Genomic DNA, 16,422 nt, shown 5'->3' with positions numbered 1-16,422 from the left:
CGAAGACTGAGAGAAGATGCAGGACTGGACGGCAGAAGAGGGAAAGGACGGGGGACCCAGGGGAAAGGCGAGAGGAGGACCTCAGAGGAGTGAGCCCCAGACCTGACCGCCGAGAAAGCTCCACGGGGGGCAGGGATCGCGCGGGGCTTGTTTCGCGCTCGGTACAGTGCCCGGCACGTCGTAGGTGCTCAATGTACACCTGCTGATCCAAGCGCGAGTGTGCTCACAGGACACATCATACAGTTGATGCCGGTGCCAAATGCATTTGGGGCCAGCTCAATAATGCACTTCAGGAAATATTCAGGTCACACTAGCAAGCTTAAAGCTCCGAGGAATCCTGAAGGAAAGAAACCTGTCTAACTTGCCTTAAGCCAATTGTTGCCATACTTATATGGGCAGAGCCTTCCCCCGGCCCAGCTCCCGTGACGCCTGTCAACACTTGGAGGAGCCCAGGTTCCTTGGAAGGGACTGAGAGAGACCCAGGAAGGAGCTGGCAGCTGTGCCAAGACCTGAGCTGTTGGTGCTGGGAGGAGGAGAGGGGGGCGGGCAGGCTGCGGTGACAGAGAGGGTAAGTGTGGAGCCAGAGGGGACAAGGGGACGTCCTGCCTCCCCTTGGGCGGGTTTGCCAAGAGAAGTGGGGACAGAGCCTCCCAGACTGGGGCACGAACCCGTGTCCCCTGCATCGGCAGGCGGACTCTCAACCACTGCGCCACCAGGGAAGCCCGCTGTCAACTTTTTATATAATTTCTTTCTTCTTTCTTTCCTCCCTCCCTCCCTCTCCCTCCCTCCATCCCTTCCTTTTCCTTAGGAGGCGGGTATTTGTGTCTCTTTTCCCAGTAATGTGGAGGCCATGAGAGAAGCATCCTTCCTCCTCATCCTCTGACTCTGGATGTATCCTCGTTCTTTCATTCAGTATCTGGAGTGCCATTGAGTGGGGTGGGGGAATATAGCCCTCAAGTCTTAGGTGAGTAGCTTCAACCTAGCAATCATTAAATAATAATAAAAAAGAACAAGACAATCTAATTAAATTCCAAAGTAGAAAGTCTACGCCAGTGATTTTTCATACTTGATCACTTAGAATCACTAGGGAAATTAAAAGAACAAACAAACATACTCCTGAGTTCCATGCCTGAATCAGAATCTCTGACTTTTAACTTTTGACATTCTAACAGCTTCCCAGAAAATACTTATAGCGCTTGCCCGGCTTGGCACGGTGAATCGGTGTTTGCAAAATGCTGTAGATGACAGACCAGCTCTTTGAAGTCAAGGACGGAACATCTGACCAGCTGGGTTATCACGCTTGTCCCATTTGCTAATGAGGAAGGTGCCAGAGAGGGATCTGGCCCTGGGGACCAGCCAGTCCTCTGCTGCACAGAGACCTGTTCACGTGTCCTAAAACTCTAGACCCACACGCTGCGTTTCTGCTCTCCATGCCATGAAAGGGTGCAGGTGACCTGTACCTGTATCCTTGGTGCCAGGGGCTACCATGAAGCGTCAGGCTCCAGACTTGCCTGTTAAAGTCCCATCTGTTTCCTCTTTTACCCAAATTCACTGTGTGGGGCAATGATATGAAAGACTTTCCTGAAAGCTGTGAAAGATCATTGAAAACTATTGGGAAAATAACTCAATAATAATAACAACAATAATTCTATTTCAAACCCTACGTTCCCTAAGCATGCTTTTTACCCCCAGAGTGTTTTCAAAGCATCTGTGATTGCTCTGGGGCTGGCTTTTACTGTGAGCATCTTCATAACTGATACTTCATCTGAGGCCCCATTCACTTTTTCATAAGTTTAGTCATACGTAGAGATCCTACAGCCATAGCAACTCACTCCAAATAACTCATTTAGGGTAATTACACAGAGAGAGTCTGTACCAGGTATTTTAATAATAGCACTATATTATTTAATACTATCTCACTGAACTGCATTTGAACAGTTCAGTGGGATCCCTGAGCTATTCCTTCTCAAACCACGTAGTACACATTTTGGAAACTTTATTAAAATACTACATATCCTTCTCCCCCCACACACCTTTTAGTCTTTATTTATTGCTCTAGTTCACTCCTGGATTCTCTTCTCTAGCTGCGGGTAAGGAGAACCATGGATAAATTCATCCTATGCTTTAAAGCGACAGAACTAGAAATGTCTGATTTCTCTCTGTTTGGAAAAATTGAGTAGCCGCAGAAAATCCTTAGGACAGTGTTTACACGAGGGAGGTTCCCCCTGCTCATCCTTCCTTCCCTTCTTCCTTCTTTCTTTCCTCCTTCCCTCCCTTCTTTCCTTCCACACTTACTAAATCACCGTACTGTGTCCGACAGTGTTCTAGATTCTGAGTCAGACACAAAGGTAAACAGAATACAGTCTGTAAAGTTATCTGAAGATGCCACAGCAGGCCCTGGGGATGCTTTTCTGGCTCATGGTTTCTTTTTCTGCAGACTGCTCTGTTCAAGGTACAAAACTCCCGGGTCAGAGACGTAGGATTTTATTACTCACAGCAACAGATGATCAGAATTTTTTTTGCACTAGCTTTGAGCTACAGTTCCCACAGGGCAACCCGAACAGGGCCAGATGACACCCATGACTGCAGTGGCTTTTATTATAGGAGAGGATTTCTGAGTTTAGAGAACCCAAAACTTTTACAGTGGGCAGCACGCCTGCCCTTTTCTCCAAAAGAAGGTCTTATCTCTGTCTTCTGAGGCTGTCCGACACCCTTCTTTATGTCCAAAGAAAAAGAGAGCAGCTGACAAATCTGAAGTGAGGTGTAAGGGGATTTTCCCCCTCTGGGTTAAGGACCCAGATACTGTCCCTGCTCTGCTCTATCTTCTCCATCTGACCCTCCACCTAGTTCCATATTCTGCTTAAACCAGGAATACAAACCTTAGCCCTAAGTCCTGGGCACCAGTTTTAGATCCATTTATCAAGAGCCGGGGTTGGCCAACTACAGTCCACCAGCCAAATCTAGCTTGCGGTCTGTTTTTGTACATCTCTGGAGCTAGGAATGACTTTAAATTTTAAAAAGGCTGTGAAAAAGAGAGAGGGAAGCAAGCAGGGAGGAATATCAGACGGGGGCAGCCCACAAAACCTAAAATATTTACCATCTCGACCTTTATAGGAAACATTTGCCAACTCCTATTCTAGAAATTGAGTCACATGATAGGAGAAAGGCGACCTATCGGAAAATAGCGGCTACACCATCCCCAGGGTGGATGGGATGCTGGAGGCCTGCGATGACCTGCTGCCTTTTCATTCTTTGAGGAGACCTGCTCCCCTCCCTGGTAGAAAGTGGACCATGCGACCCTCTGACCCTCCTCCTGTCTTAGAAGATGCAGATTTCTTAGGTTATAAAATTATACTCTCTGTGTGTGAATGAAATCAGAAAAGTGAAGAAGAGAATGTGAATTATTGTTCCGATTACGATATGTGATTTAAACAAATGAGGAGCCTCGACTCAGCTGCCTCTCCCGGTCAGGTGCAGCTACAGCATCAATTAGGACTTAGATGATGTTCTCAGATCCAGGGAATGAGTTGCCGAGAGCCAGGAAAATAATACTAAAGTGTCTGAGCATGCAGGGAGCTAGTGGGACAGCTGCTCCAATGGATTTCCCTTGTGTCGTCAACCATCCGAGCTCTGTAAAAATCCCCTCTTTTCAAAATCATCTTGGAGTCCCTGAGCCTTCAGATTCCTGCAGTATCTCATTTTTTTAACCTCTCCATTGACATAAAGATCTAAGATGTTTGCTCATACCTCCCATACATTGAAACATGCTCTCAAAAATATGGAAAATTGAAAAATATGCTTGAGAATATTGATGCTTATCTTATAATGACTGTGGGGTACTTTCTTCCTCCAGGCCCTTTCTGAGGTTCACTCCAGCCTCTAACCTTGGCCTTGGAATGTGGCAGGCAGTGGAGTGATGTAGGCCACAGGAGACGTGACTTAAAGTCAGATTTTGACTAAATCAAGAGCGTTATTAAAAGAAGTGGAAATTTGAATGATGGTGTTTGCTACCTTGAAGCAAAATAGTAGTTTTAAATCAGAATATTCTATCATCTTAGAAATAGATGGTAATAAAATGTGGCATTTGAATGACATTTCAGAGGATTGGGATTATACTGAATATTTTTCTAATATTTATCTAATTCTCACTGGCTGACTACGGAGTATAGAAAGACAACTGGTATGCTCTAAGGGCTGTGTATGTGTTAACTTAATTCTCACATGCCATGAGGAAGATGCTACTGTGATCCTCATTTGACAGGAGAGGAAACTGAGGCACAGAGAGCAAATGGCTTCGCTCACACGCAAAGCCTGATGATTTATTTCCAGAGCTCCTAGCCTTTCTTGACCAACACCTCAAGTTCTCAGAATTCCTAGTTATGTGCTGGAAGAGTGATTCCCATCAATGGTCATAAATTAGAATCACCTGGGAAATGTTAAGGAAAACAATGTGGACTGGCTCTCACTCAGACTTGCCTATTGGTGTTGCTGCTATATTTAGGGGCACCTCCTAACATGTGATGTGGATGGAGAATCACTCCTCTAAGGGGTTGTCTTAAGGTTCAAGTACATGCAATTGACACTTGGATTCTTATTTCATTGGTCAGGGTAGGAACCCAGGTGTTGGTAATATTTAAAAGCGCTCACATTATTCTCATGCATGCCTATGGTTGAATATTAGAAACTCACTGCTCTTTGTCGGGCAACATTGAAGAGACATAGTTAATGTCATGTTCCATCTAAACATCCTTAAAGACCATTTCATCAGGCAGCTCTTAACCTAAAGGAGTTTTCATGCTTCACACCAGTGTTTAAATCTGACTCAACACAAAGACCTCTTTTAAAAGGAAATATTCTGTTTCACCAAATTTATACGTAATGTCACTCACCCACGGAAGTTAATTTTTAAAAATCAATATAATGCCCTGGGTGTTCAGTAAAGGGTAAATAAAAAGAAAATAATTTATAATAAAATATGACAGCTTTAATGTTCAATATGTAAGTGCTCAGGCACAACTACATAAAGGGATGTAGTCGGGCTGTCACCCACACCATCTTGAATGTGGCCGCTAGGAACACACACTGCCTTGGGAGTGTCGCAGCGACTGCCATCCTTGAGCTGTGTTGCTGTGGGTGTTGTGATCTTTTGAAATCATGAACGACTCTTGGTAAAATTTTGAAGACACAACGTACAATTTTCTCTTTGACTTACATGATGGTTGCATTCTTGGAAAAGTCAGTATCTACTAAAACTGTTCAAAAATACTTTCTAGTTGGATATAAAAGTGGAGTGGGGTTCCGGGATCAGAAAGCTATAAACAAGTTTCTCACCTACGTAACTGTCTGGTGGGACATTGAAAAGTTGTACAAAACTGTCTTCTGTGTTCCTGGCCTCCATCCCCTCAGTGCAGGAACACCCAACCTTCACAGTTAGCAAAAAAAAAGGCCTACACATTTCCCAAACGTTCCCTAGGGGGCGGTAGCCCTCCACTGAGAACTGCTGGTTAGACTTGATGACTTGGAAACGACTTTTTTCCAGGCTAAATCCACACGGGTAAGTGTGTTATTGGCAAGCAAATGTCTACCGTCCTCTATGTATAAAGAAGCACGCGTGCTATGGAAGGAGCCAAGCTAAGGGAAGCCAGCCTTTGTCTGGACTCGTACGAGGCTGCCCCCGCACAATGGCACAGAGAGAGGAGACTTGAAGGGTTGCTCTGCCGCTTTGGCCGTCCGTGATATTGGTGACTCAGTTCTAAGGACACACGCTGATGATATCTGACCTGAGTCTGCTAGAATCCAATATCTTAGAAGTGGATCTGCCAGAAAATACAGAAGATGAATTTTTGGAAGCTCTGTTGGAAACTGTGATCTGCTACGTTAAGCGAGCTACGCTTTCCAATATCTCCATCAAGACAGGCTTCCCTGGAGCCTGCGTACATGGGGACATTCTTAGACTTTCGCGTGGAGCCAGACCTTCCCACTTCCTTTCATTCTCTGGCTAAATGAGAAAATGGGTGCTTCTGGGGGTGAAATGCCTCCCAACTACTAGGAACTTGTGATGGTGACTTGGTAGTTCATGAATCATGGAGGATTACCGTGGGAACTCACAAAGACCCAGAGAGGCACACCAAATACAGACACTAAAAGTACATCAGTGGTGTTGAGAGAAGCACCTTATTTTCCATTTTGAACAGTCTCTGTTTTAAAGCTATGAATAATGTCTCCTGCTCTTTCCAAATCATTTTCTTCTAGGCAGCCTTCATATTATAACACATATGTACATCGTCTATTTTCTTTAAATGCCATTTGCTATGGGAGAGAGTTGATTCTTTTTTGGGGGGGGCTCTTTCTTTTTTCTAATTAATTAATTAATTTATTTTAAATTTTTGGCTGCGTTGGGTCTTTGTTGCTGCATGTGGGCTTTCTCTAGTTGTGGTGAGCGGGGGCTACTCTTTGTTGCGGTGCACGGGCTTCTCATTGTGGTGGTTTCTCTTTGTGGCAGGGCACGGGCTCTAGGCATGCAGGCTTCAGTAGTTGTGGCACGTGGGCTCAGTAGTTGTGGCGCACGGGCTTAGCTGCTCCGCGGCATGTGGGATCTTCCCGGACCAGGGCTCGAACCTGTGTCCCTTGCATTGGCAGGTGGATTCTTAACCACTGCGCCACCAGGGAAGTCCCGAGAGTTGCTTCTTAACTCGTGTTACTCTCACATATTCTGGTGAGAGATCGGTGGCATGGCTTCTCTCTGGGGAAAGGAGTCACAGGTAGTTGCTTGCTGGTTCTCTTGGTGAAGCTCCTGGAAGAGCCAAGCCTGCCACTCTGGACTCAGAAGTTCTCGTGTGTACCTTAGGCTGCTTCATTTGGTTCCAAAGGGAGGATTCTTGGGAAGTTTTGAACTGGGTGACAGCAGCATTTTAGACTGTTATTAATTCATGATTCAGAGCCAAAATCAGAGAAAATACATTATGATGACGTCCACCATGTCAGAACTACCAATATTTAAAAATCTTTCATGAATACATTTGGGAAATATAATTGCTGGTATAAAATATTCTGGTTTAACCACCCACCATGAAAGGAAAAAACTTGAACTGAAAATCCTGATTTTGGAAGAGAGAATATAAATTTTAAAAGACAGTGGTCTGCTTTGTTGGAAAACACACGAGATTCAAGATCCAGGAGGCCTGTGTTAACATCTTGACTCCCTTTATTTACCAGCCGAGGGACCTAATAAGTTACTTAATGCTTTGAGTCTCAGGTTCTTTTTTTTTTTTTTTTTTTTTTTTTTTTGCGGTACGCGGGCCTCTCACTGTTGTGGCCTCTCCCGTTGCGGAGCACAGGCTCCGGCCACGCAGGCTCAGCGGCCATGGCTCACGGGCCCAGCCACGCGGCGGCATGTGGGATATTCCCGGACCGGGGCATGAACCCGTGTCCCCTGCATCAGCAGGCAGACTCTCAACCACTGGACCACCAGGGAAGCCCTCTTTTTTTAAAAAAAAAAATAAATTTATTTATTTATTTATTTTTGGCTGTGCTGGGTCTTCGTTGCAGTGTGTGGGCTTCTCATTGCGGTGGCTTCTCTTCTTGCGGAGCATGGGTTCTAGGCGCACGGGCTCAGTAGTTGTGGCACATGGGCTTAGTTGCTCCTTGGCATGTGGTATCTTCCTGGACCAGAGCTCGAGCCAGCGTCCCCTGCACTGGCAGGTGGATTCTTAACCACTGTGCCACCAGGGAAGTCCAAGTCTGAGGTTCTTTACCTGAAAAATATGATTCAAAATATCTATTTTGCAAAGTGATGTTTTGCACAAGGCTAAATGTGAGAGAGACAGACAGACAGAATAGTCAAAGACCAAACTGTTAATCCTATCACCAGCCAGGAATAACAATTGGGAAATTAATTTATTACACCCTGTTTTATGGTTAACCAAACTAAATGTTTATTTAGCTAGGATATTGTGTCTTGATAATGGTACTCCCCAAAAGAGAAAGTATTAATGAGGTAGATATACTCTGTTACCACAAAGTTTGCATTGCACACTGGGGAGTTAAGTTTGGTTGTCACCCCTTCAGGTTTTAACACTTTTGACTGTGTCAAAAATCAATGGTTCTCAGTAATTTGGGGAGAAACATTCCTTTGAGAATCTAATGAGAGCTCGCCAAAAAAACCCCAAGTGTCTTCATACATCCGCAAAAGTTTGCATATGATTTTAGGGGCCTCACAGACCACAGAATTCCATACAAGGATCTCTCCGGGGGTCTATGAACCTTGTATTTGAAATCCCAGAACACACGCTTATTAAGAGAGAGCTTTTATTTTGGGGGTTCTCAATTTTGATAACCATTGCCAGAATTTTATTTTATTTTAAGCTAACATATACAACAAATTGCTTGTTAAAAGAGAACAGAGGTCATGGAAAAAATAAATCTGCTCCCAAATTGTGTATAATCCGTGTTTGTTCTCTGCAAACGCTTGGTGAGGAAAGAGGGAAATAGTTGAGAGAGGTGTTTATGACACTGGGCATTTGTAATGAACTGTGGTTTGAACATCCCTGAAGCAGCTCACTTTGTCTCATTGCTTAGAATGATTTCTTCCAGGGTCTGGCCTCTCGCAAAGGAGAAAGGGGAGGGGATGGGGATAGGTTTGAACTACTGAACAAGGTGGACTGGGGACTTGGCTTCCTGGAGGCTTCCTGTTGTTAGGTGGTTGCTCTCGGGAGGGTAGGAAAGAAGATGTGTAATTGACTTGCAGCTCAGAGAGAGATCTTCCTTCCGTTTGAGGTTCATCTGAAGCTTACTCCCTGGAAGGATGATGCTTCCTTATCATTTACGCCTTTTGCCAATTGCTTTATCAGATCTGGACCTGCTATTGGCCTCACGGAGGGAGAGTTTTGTTTGGGCTGAGCTGGAGAACTTCAAGGCCAGTTCTGAAAGTCTGGGCACTTAGGGGAAATGAAACCTACAAGTGATCTTGGATAAGGTCACTCCACCTCTCAGTTCTCTCAATGTAAAAATAACTGAAGCAAGACTTAATCATCTCCGTGGTTTACCCATTTGGTGATTTCATTCAATTCAACAAATATTTATTGAGAGCTATTTGCCAGGAATGTTCTAGGCACTTGGAATAGATCAGCAAACAAAACAAACAAAATTCACTGTCCCCCTGGAGGGCATGGTGTGAGGGTCTGGGAGCGGGTATTCGTAGCTGTCATTGTTCATGGGGCAGTGGGTCATTGAGAAGGAGAGATGGGGCAAAGCTTTCCAGGCAAAGAGAACAGCCAGGGCAAAGGCCCTGAGGCTGGCATGACTGTTGCAGATTGGGAGGGATAGTAGAGTGTGAGGTCAGGGACGTAATGGGAGGTGGACACAACTCCATGCATGCCCAGATTGGCAAATGGAACTTGGGCTGGGTTTTGAGCCCCATCTACCCCCTAGGCCATGAACGACCCCCTCAGCGTGGAACAGCCTACAAAATATGCAAAGTAGGGGGTGCCCTGAGAAGCCGCAGATCAATTCATCTAAAAAGGAAAGACGACAGTCCCCTTCCTCTAGGTCATGATGGCTTTTGGTTCAACACAATTGCAGTGACTCGGTGTCCACGAGCAAAACTTCTGAGGCCCCAGGACTGGGCTCTTCTTCCATGAAATCCCCTACAAGGGGCTCCTGGGTGTCTCACATGTGCTCGAAAATAACCTCATCAGTCCTTCTGGCTCACCACATGTCCTTTTGCTTTGCCTTTTCCCAGTTTGTCAGTGTCGCTGAGAACTTGTCATTGACCACGGGGCATTCTGGTCTGGTCGCTCAGGGATCTTGGCCCAGGGTCAGCTGTCTGTCCCAGGGCTGCACTAGGCTCTCCTGATGGTTACTGACCCTCTTCCAGACCCTCAGCTGGGACCCTTGCCGCAGAGGCCTCCCGAGTGGAGGGTACAGAGAGTGATCATTGGAGTCAGGAAAAGAAAAACCTCTACACTGAATCAATTTCACTTTTAACTTTGAACTTTACAATGAATTGGCTGTATAACTTGGGCTACTTACCCAAACTTTCTGCATGTGTAAAATGGGAATCATAATAGCATCTTGTCCCCTTTTGTAAGGGGGTAACTGACACAGTACACGTAAAGCACTTAGCACACTCTCTGGCACAATTTAGTAAATTTATTTTTTAAATCTGAATTTTCTGGAACAGTACTGATTTAAATTTTTTCCCATGGTACCTTCAGAAAGGTGTTAAGTATAAGTTGGTACAAAGTTTCCATAAAAAAAGTTGGTGATGTATATGAAGAGATATAAAAGAATTTTATCCCGTTATACAGTATTTCTTATTTTTTTATTTAATTAATTAATTTTTGGCTGCGTTGGGTCTTCGTTGCTGCGCGTGGGCTTTCTCTAGTTGTGGTGAGCAGGGGCTACTCTGTTGAGGTGCGCGGGCTTCTCATTACGGTGGTTTCTCTTGTTGTGGAGCACGGGCTCTAGGCACTCAGGCTTCAGTAGTTGTGGCTCGTGGGCTCTAGAGCGTAGGCTCAGTAGTTGGGGTGCACAGGCTTAGCTGCTCTGCGGCATGTGGGATCTTCCCAGATCAGGGCTCGAGCCCATGTCCCCTGCATTGGCAGGTGGATTCTTAACCACTGCACCACCAGGGAAGTCCCCTGTTATACAGAACTTTTGCTTCTTGGCCATGCTGTGATGTGGAAATTTTCAGAAGTGTGAACAAAGATATATGTTCAAGAATGTTTATTACAGTGTATTTAATAATGGCAAAAAATTGACGGCAGGGCTTCCCTGGTGGCGCAGTGGTTGAGAGTCCGCCTGCCGATGCAGGGGATGCGGGTTCGTGCCCCGGTCCGGGAAGATCCCACATGCCGCGGAGCGGCTGGGCCCGTGAGCCATGGCCGCTGAGCCTGTGCGTCCGGAGCCCGTGCTCCGCAGCGGGAGAGGCCGCAACAGTGAGAGGCCCGTGTACCGCAAAAAAAAAGAAAGAAGAAAAAAGTAAGGCTTACACAGAATCTTCAATGACACGAGAAAATCCTTGTGCCATAGCTTTAATTGGAAAATTCAGGAAGCAAAATTATATACAGTATACTACTCAACTTGATAAAAAAATTGTCTTCTGTTATAGGCAAAGACTGAAGAGGAATATGGATTAAAATGTAACATTTCTGGATGTAAATGTTTCTGGATGGTGGAATTACAGATGTTTTTAGTTTCTTCTTTGACTTTTCTGTACTTTCTAAGATAAACATGAATTACTTTTTTAAGCAGAAAAAAAGCAGCACATTTTATTTTTAATTTTATTTTTAAATAATGTGGTAAGTACACGCATACTTATCAGACCCTGTGTCTGGAATTTTATTTGGAAAATATGGTTACAGTAAATATAGGTCAACTACTTTCCAAGATTTCTTAATTGGAAACTTAAAAAAAAACGTTCTAAATAAATTATTTCCTGGACTAGATCTGGATGTGAAGGGAAAATAAAATTTTCAAGGAGATGGAATAATGCCTTCAACATCCCCATGTACAAATAACTCTCCCCTTTGGGCCTTCAGGACAGTGTTAGGGTGGGGCTTCTTCTGTTTCTTTTGAGAAACAGCTCCAAGGCCTAGAAGATCATCTGGGCCAAGGGACAAACTTAGCTTTAGAGAAAAATAGCTATCCTTGATCTTATCGCTGTAATGTCAATATGACAACAGGAAATGCAAAAGAAACTTGTTTTATCTGGGAGTGGCAGCCCTTGGCAGGTGTTACTACAATAGGCAACCATATTTCCAATAGTGTCCTTTATTTTTAGAGAGTCCTGAATAGAAGAGCTTGCAGTATATAAAAGTGGAATGATAAAATGGTATGGTACAGGGCTTCTCAAATCTTAACACACGTAGAAATCACCTGGGGCCCGGGTTACAAAGCAGCTTTCCCTTCAGTGGGTGTGGGCAGGGCCCCAGATCCTGCATTTCTGTCCAGCTCCCAGGTGATGTGAGTCCTGCTGGGCGAGGACCACACCTTGTCCTATATGAAGGTATAGGACACTGCAAAGGCTTTGTATGTTTCCTAGGAAGAGAGGAGGTGGGAGCTGGGCTGCTGGCTTATCACTTCATGAAGGTCTTCCCAGAGTACTGTAGACCACGGTGCTAGTCCAGTGGCTCTTAACTTTCCTGTACTGCAGAATCACCCAGTATATTTAAAAAAAACAGAGTGAGATACCTAGGTTCCACCTTACAGAGATTTTGATTCAGTTGGTCCTGGGCGTCCCTTTTTCAGAAGCTCTCCAGGTGGTTTTGATGGACACTGAGAGTTGAGAACACTTACCTGGCCCCTTCCTGACCTGCATTGACTGGTCAGCTTGGCTCAGGGGTGTTTCTGCTCCTCTTGGCAGCCCCGGTGCCCCTCCCCTTTCCTCAAGAGACCCCCTTACTTGAAGCATATTCTCAGCCTTATGCATCTTGATTCCAGAAGAATCTTCAGAATGAGATAGAGGGTGCTGACCCAGCTCTCCTGCCCCACTGCTAAGTGGGCATTTGCTGTGGTTGCCTCCTGATGGACCCCAAGAGCAGCCGGTTGGAAAACGTTAGTAGATTAATTTGGAATCTGGCATTTTTGTGACCCCCAGTCAACACGCAGGAAGCTAGGGGAGGATTTCGACAACATTTGTGGCTCTGGATCTCGCCAGAAACTGCCGAAGATTCCAAAACTGGATTTTCTTTTAGAGGTAGAAGTTGATAAACGCTAAAAACTTAACTCCTGGGCTTCCCTGGTGGCGCAGTGGTTGAGAGTCCGCCTGCCGATGCAGGGGACGCGGGTTCGTGCCCCGGTCCGGGAAGATCGCACATTCCGCGGAGCGGCTGGGCCCGTGAGCCATGGCCGCTGAGCCTGCGCGTCGGAGCCTGTGCTCCGCAACGGGAGAGGCCACAGCAGTGAGAGGCCCGCGTACCGCAAAAAAAAAAACCCTTAACTTCCTTCCCTCTTTATTAGTAAAATGAAAAGATCTGGGAAAGAAGAATTAATAATGCACACAAGAAAACGGTTTACATTCCAAAGCAATGCCTTCTCTGACCTCCAGTGAAATAGCTTTAAGAAAACTCAATAATACCCCCGATTGGCAACTACCTTTGGTGGCACAGGAGGTCAGAAAGGAGAAATACTCAGTTTCCTCATTTACAAAAAAAGTTGAGTTGTGGAAAAATGAGAACTGCAAAACTGTAGGAGGTGTTTATTTTGGGGCCAAATCAGAATAAGGTTGCATGAAATGAGTTCTTATTTATTTGTTTATCTAGCTCCCTACCTGTTTATGTTGTGGTGAAAACACATAACATTAAATTTACCACCTTAGCCATTTTGAGTGTACAGTTAGGTTATGCATATTCACGCTGTTGTACAATAGATCTCTAGAATTTTCTCCTCTTGCAAAACTGGAACTCCACAGCCATTCAGCATGAATTCCCTCTCCTCCAGCTCCTGGCAATGACCGCTCTACTTTCTGTTTCTATGATTCTGACTCCTTTACATATTTCCTATGCGTGGAATCAGGCAGTATTTTTTTGGTGACTGGTTTACTTCAAAATGAGTTTATTTTTTAACGAACACTTTCAGAAATAGTCTCTAGACCAGCACACATTAGTCAATGAATAACTGCAAAGCCCTCAGGAGGGTGTCTCTAGCCGCACGGTGGCTGTGTGAGAGGGAAGGGGATGGTTGACACGGGGTGAGCCTGGTCAACGGGCCCGGCGTGGTGTAGGCGCTGCCGTGAGAGGACCAGACACGCGGGGTCATGAGCGGCAGGCGGAGGCCACGGCTCCTGCAGGCGTTTGTAAAAAGAAAAGACCAGATGGGAATGCGGCAAAATGCTTCTTTTACAAATGAACAAACGGAAATCAGACCCTGGGATTATTTTTATAATCGCACCCAGGGGGTCCTGCCTACCGCAGGGTGATTCCTGTCCGTTTGCCATCTCAGCCACTTGAAGCTCACTTCCGGGCTCTCTGGAAGGGCGCGGCCTTTCCGCAGTGAAATCTCGCTGTGACGTGTGAGGTCACAACAGGGCATCGTATACAGCTTCACAATAAGGTATGAAGTTGGTAAAGAATGGCACAGTTAGTCCTCTTTGATTTGAACTTGAAGGTACCATGTTTAAGCTCCCCAGAGAGAGAGAGAGAGAGAGAAAGGTGTAAAAAGCAAACAAAGATCAGCAAAATATTGGGATAATTGTTAAAACTGAAGAGTGGGCAAAGGAGGGTTCATTGTCATACTTTCTCTGTTCTTGTCTGTGTTTGAAATTTTCCACAATAAAAATGTTCTTCCCCCTTGAAAACGTCTGTATTGATTTAATTACATAACAGCATCAACACGTTAACTCCAGGACCCTCTAGGCTGCACATCACACTTGGGAACTCGGAGCCACACATTCCATTGACCTGACTCAATGGAACGCACAGCTCACTGTAAACAGATCTGCAGTTTACAGTTCTGAGAGAAGCGTCCATGGATACAAGTCTGTGCGGTCAGCCTGGGAAGGTAGAGGCCTCTTCTCTCTGCTGGAGATCTGTTTATTCTTTTGCAATTAATGCAAATTTAAAGATTAATTATGATGCAGTTTACCCAGAGGTCTATATTTTAGACAGCGTAAACTGTCTATTTTAGACAGCGTAAACATTCACCATGGGTGGCCCAGGGAACTTGCCTATCTTGGGTCAATCAAGTGAGATTCGTAGATTGGCTCAGAGGCAGCAAATGGAGGAGGCGGGCAGGTCCATCAGGGGCCTGGGCAAGACTTCCTGGGAAGAGTATCTCCTCTTGTTCCCAAAGAGCCCCAGCAGGAGGCAGTCTCCCGGCGGGTGCAACCTAGCTGTTTTCAGCCATTTTTCAGGCTTTTCCCTCATCTCCACCTCCTCCTGAGCCAGGTGAAAAATCCACTTGGTTCCTTTCTGACCCTTAGAATTTACTCTTTAAGGCTGCTTAACATCTTCCATCTGTCTTTTTTCTTTCCCTGCTCTGGAAACTGTGGTCCCTTTTGCTCCCTTTAGAGTTTTATCTGAATTGCTGGTATTTCTCTGGTTACAGGGGCCGGACCAGCCAGGCCCAGCTGACACTGAGACTAGCGGCTGATGTTCTGGCATCTTGTAATTTATTTTTATGAACAACTGATCCAGGAGTACTTTAAAAACATGTAAGTTTCTAGTATACAGTATTAATATCAAAACCTGCTAGTTTCGATATTAGTAAACCTCCAGTTTATATTTTGTCTTTGCAGGCTAAGGAGTTATCACTGGACAAATCATAGACTTCTAGTTAGTAGGAACCTTAGGGAATATTTATTCCAGTACTCTGGTGAGTACTGAAATCTATACATGCATCGCATAGATCAAGCAATTAAGTCATGAACAATTTCATGATTTGAGCATCTTTTAGGGCTGGAAAGGTGATGCTTATCTAAGGGCACGTCCAGTGGGCACAAATGAATTCTAACTTACAATAAGGTGGCAGGTGTAGAGATCAAGCTGCCTGGATTAGTAGATCACAGGATAAAGAGAAGGGCTCAGTATTTTTTTCATTATTTTTGTATTCTAATGTTTCTTCGTGATCAATCACTGTACACACATAGTCATTCGGTTCTTTCTTATAATATTTATTTCATTATTTCATTATATAGACAATAGCCTATGTTTGCATATTAAAAAAAGGAATGGCTCTGTCACTGCTGGTTGAACAAATTAGAAACTGTTACAGAATTCTTGGCAATAGAAATACAATATGCTTAAAAGCTGGTGGAAACAGATTTTTAAGCATATGTTTTATAAACATTATTAAATCACTATCTGATAGGTTAATCCAGTAAAATAAACTATATTTTTCTTAAGTACATCTTTGAACACCAAAAGGGCAAAACTGGAAACAAGAAGTAAATATTTTCTTTTCTTTGTTCTTTGCTATCCGTTAAGATACCATTCAGCTGTTTTGAAACAGACATTTGTCTGAAAACATAAGTCAAAACTGGCCGTTTAAAGCTTTTCTTCATACTTATTTTTGTATTAATTTTCTTCATATTTTCTGGCCTTAACTGACTTTTCTCATGCACTCTTTGTTGATAGGTTTATGTAACTAAACCAGCTAAAACTGAAGCCCGCTGAGTATTTTCCCTGAAGATTCACATACGAACAAAGAAGCAAATTTTCTTATTGGAGTTAGAATTGTCTATAGATTAATAAATTGATATACACGTGTATCTGTCTGGGTGTGAGTTTAACCTTTGCATCAAGTTTAAAGGAGGTGAAATGGATCCCTAACATTGTCTTTCTTACCGCCAGATGACAGTGCATATTCAGGACATCAAGTAAATTCCTGCCTACGTGTTGGTTAACTGACAAGATCGCCCTCAGTAGGGTAACGCTTTTGTCCATTCAGGTGCACAGTCTGTAGGACAATGGCTCCTAGTCACTT

General features: G+C 44.4%; 1 long non-coding RNA gene across 1 annotated transcript; it reads left to right on the top strand.

Annotated features, from left to right (window-relative positions):
- Positions 1-14,469: 14,469 nt before the first annotated feature.
- Positions 14,470-16,104, top strand: LOC141276109 (uncharacterized). Its single transcript, XR_012325059.1, has 3 exons — positions 14,470-14,499; positions 15,046-15,104; positions 16,074-16,104. It is a non-coding gene; the product is annotated as an uncharacterized lncRNA (long non-coding RNA).
- The last annotated feature ends 318 nt before the right edge of the window (positions 16,105-16,422 follow it).

The sequence above is a fragment of the Tursiops truncatus genome, chromosome 12 (genome assembly GCF_011762595.2).
Source record: "Tursiops truncatus isolate mTurTru1 chromosome 12, mTurTru1.mat.Y, whole genome shotgun sequence".
Lineage (NCBI taxonomy): Eukaryota > Metazoa > Chordata > Mammalia > Artiodactyla > Delphinidae > Tursiops > Tursiops truncatus.
The sequence above is the reverse complement of the archived record's forward strand: the minus strand, read 5'-3'. Positions and strand labels throughout refer to the sequence as shown.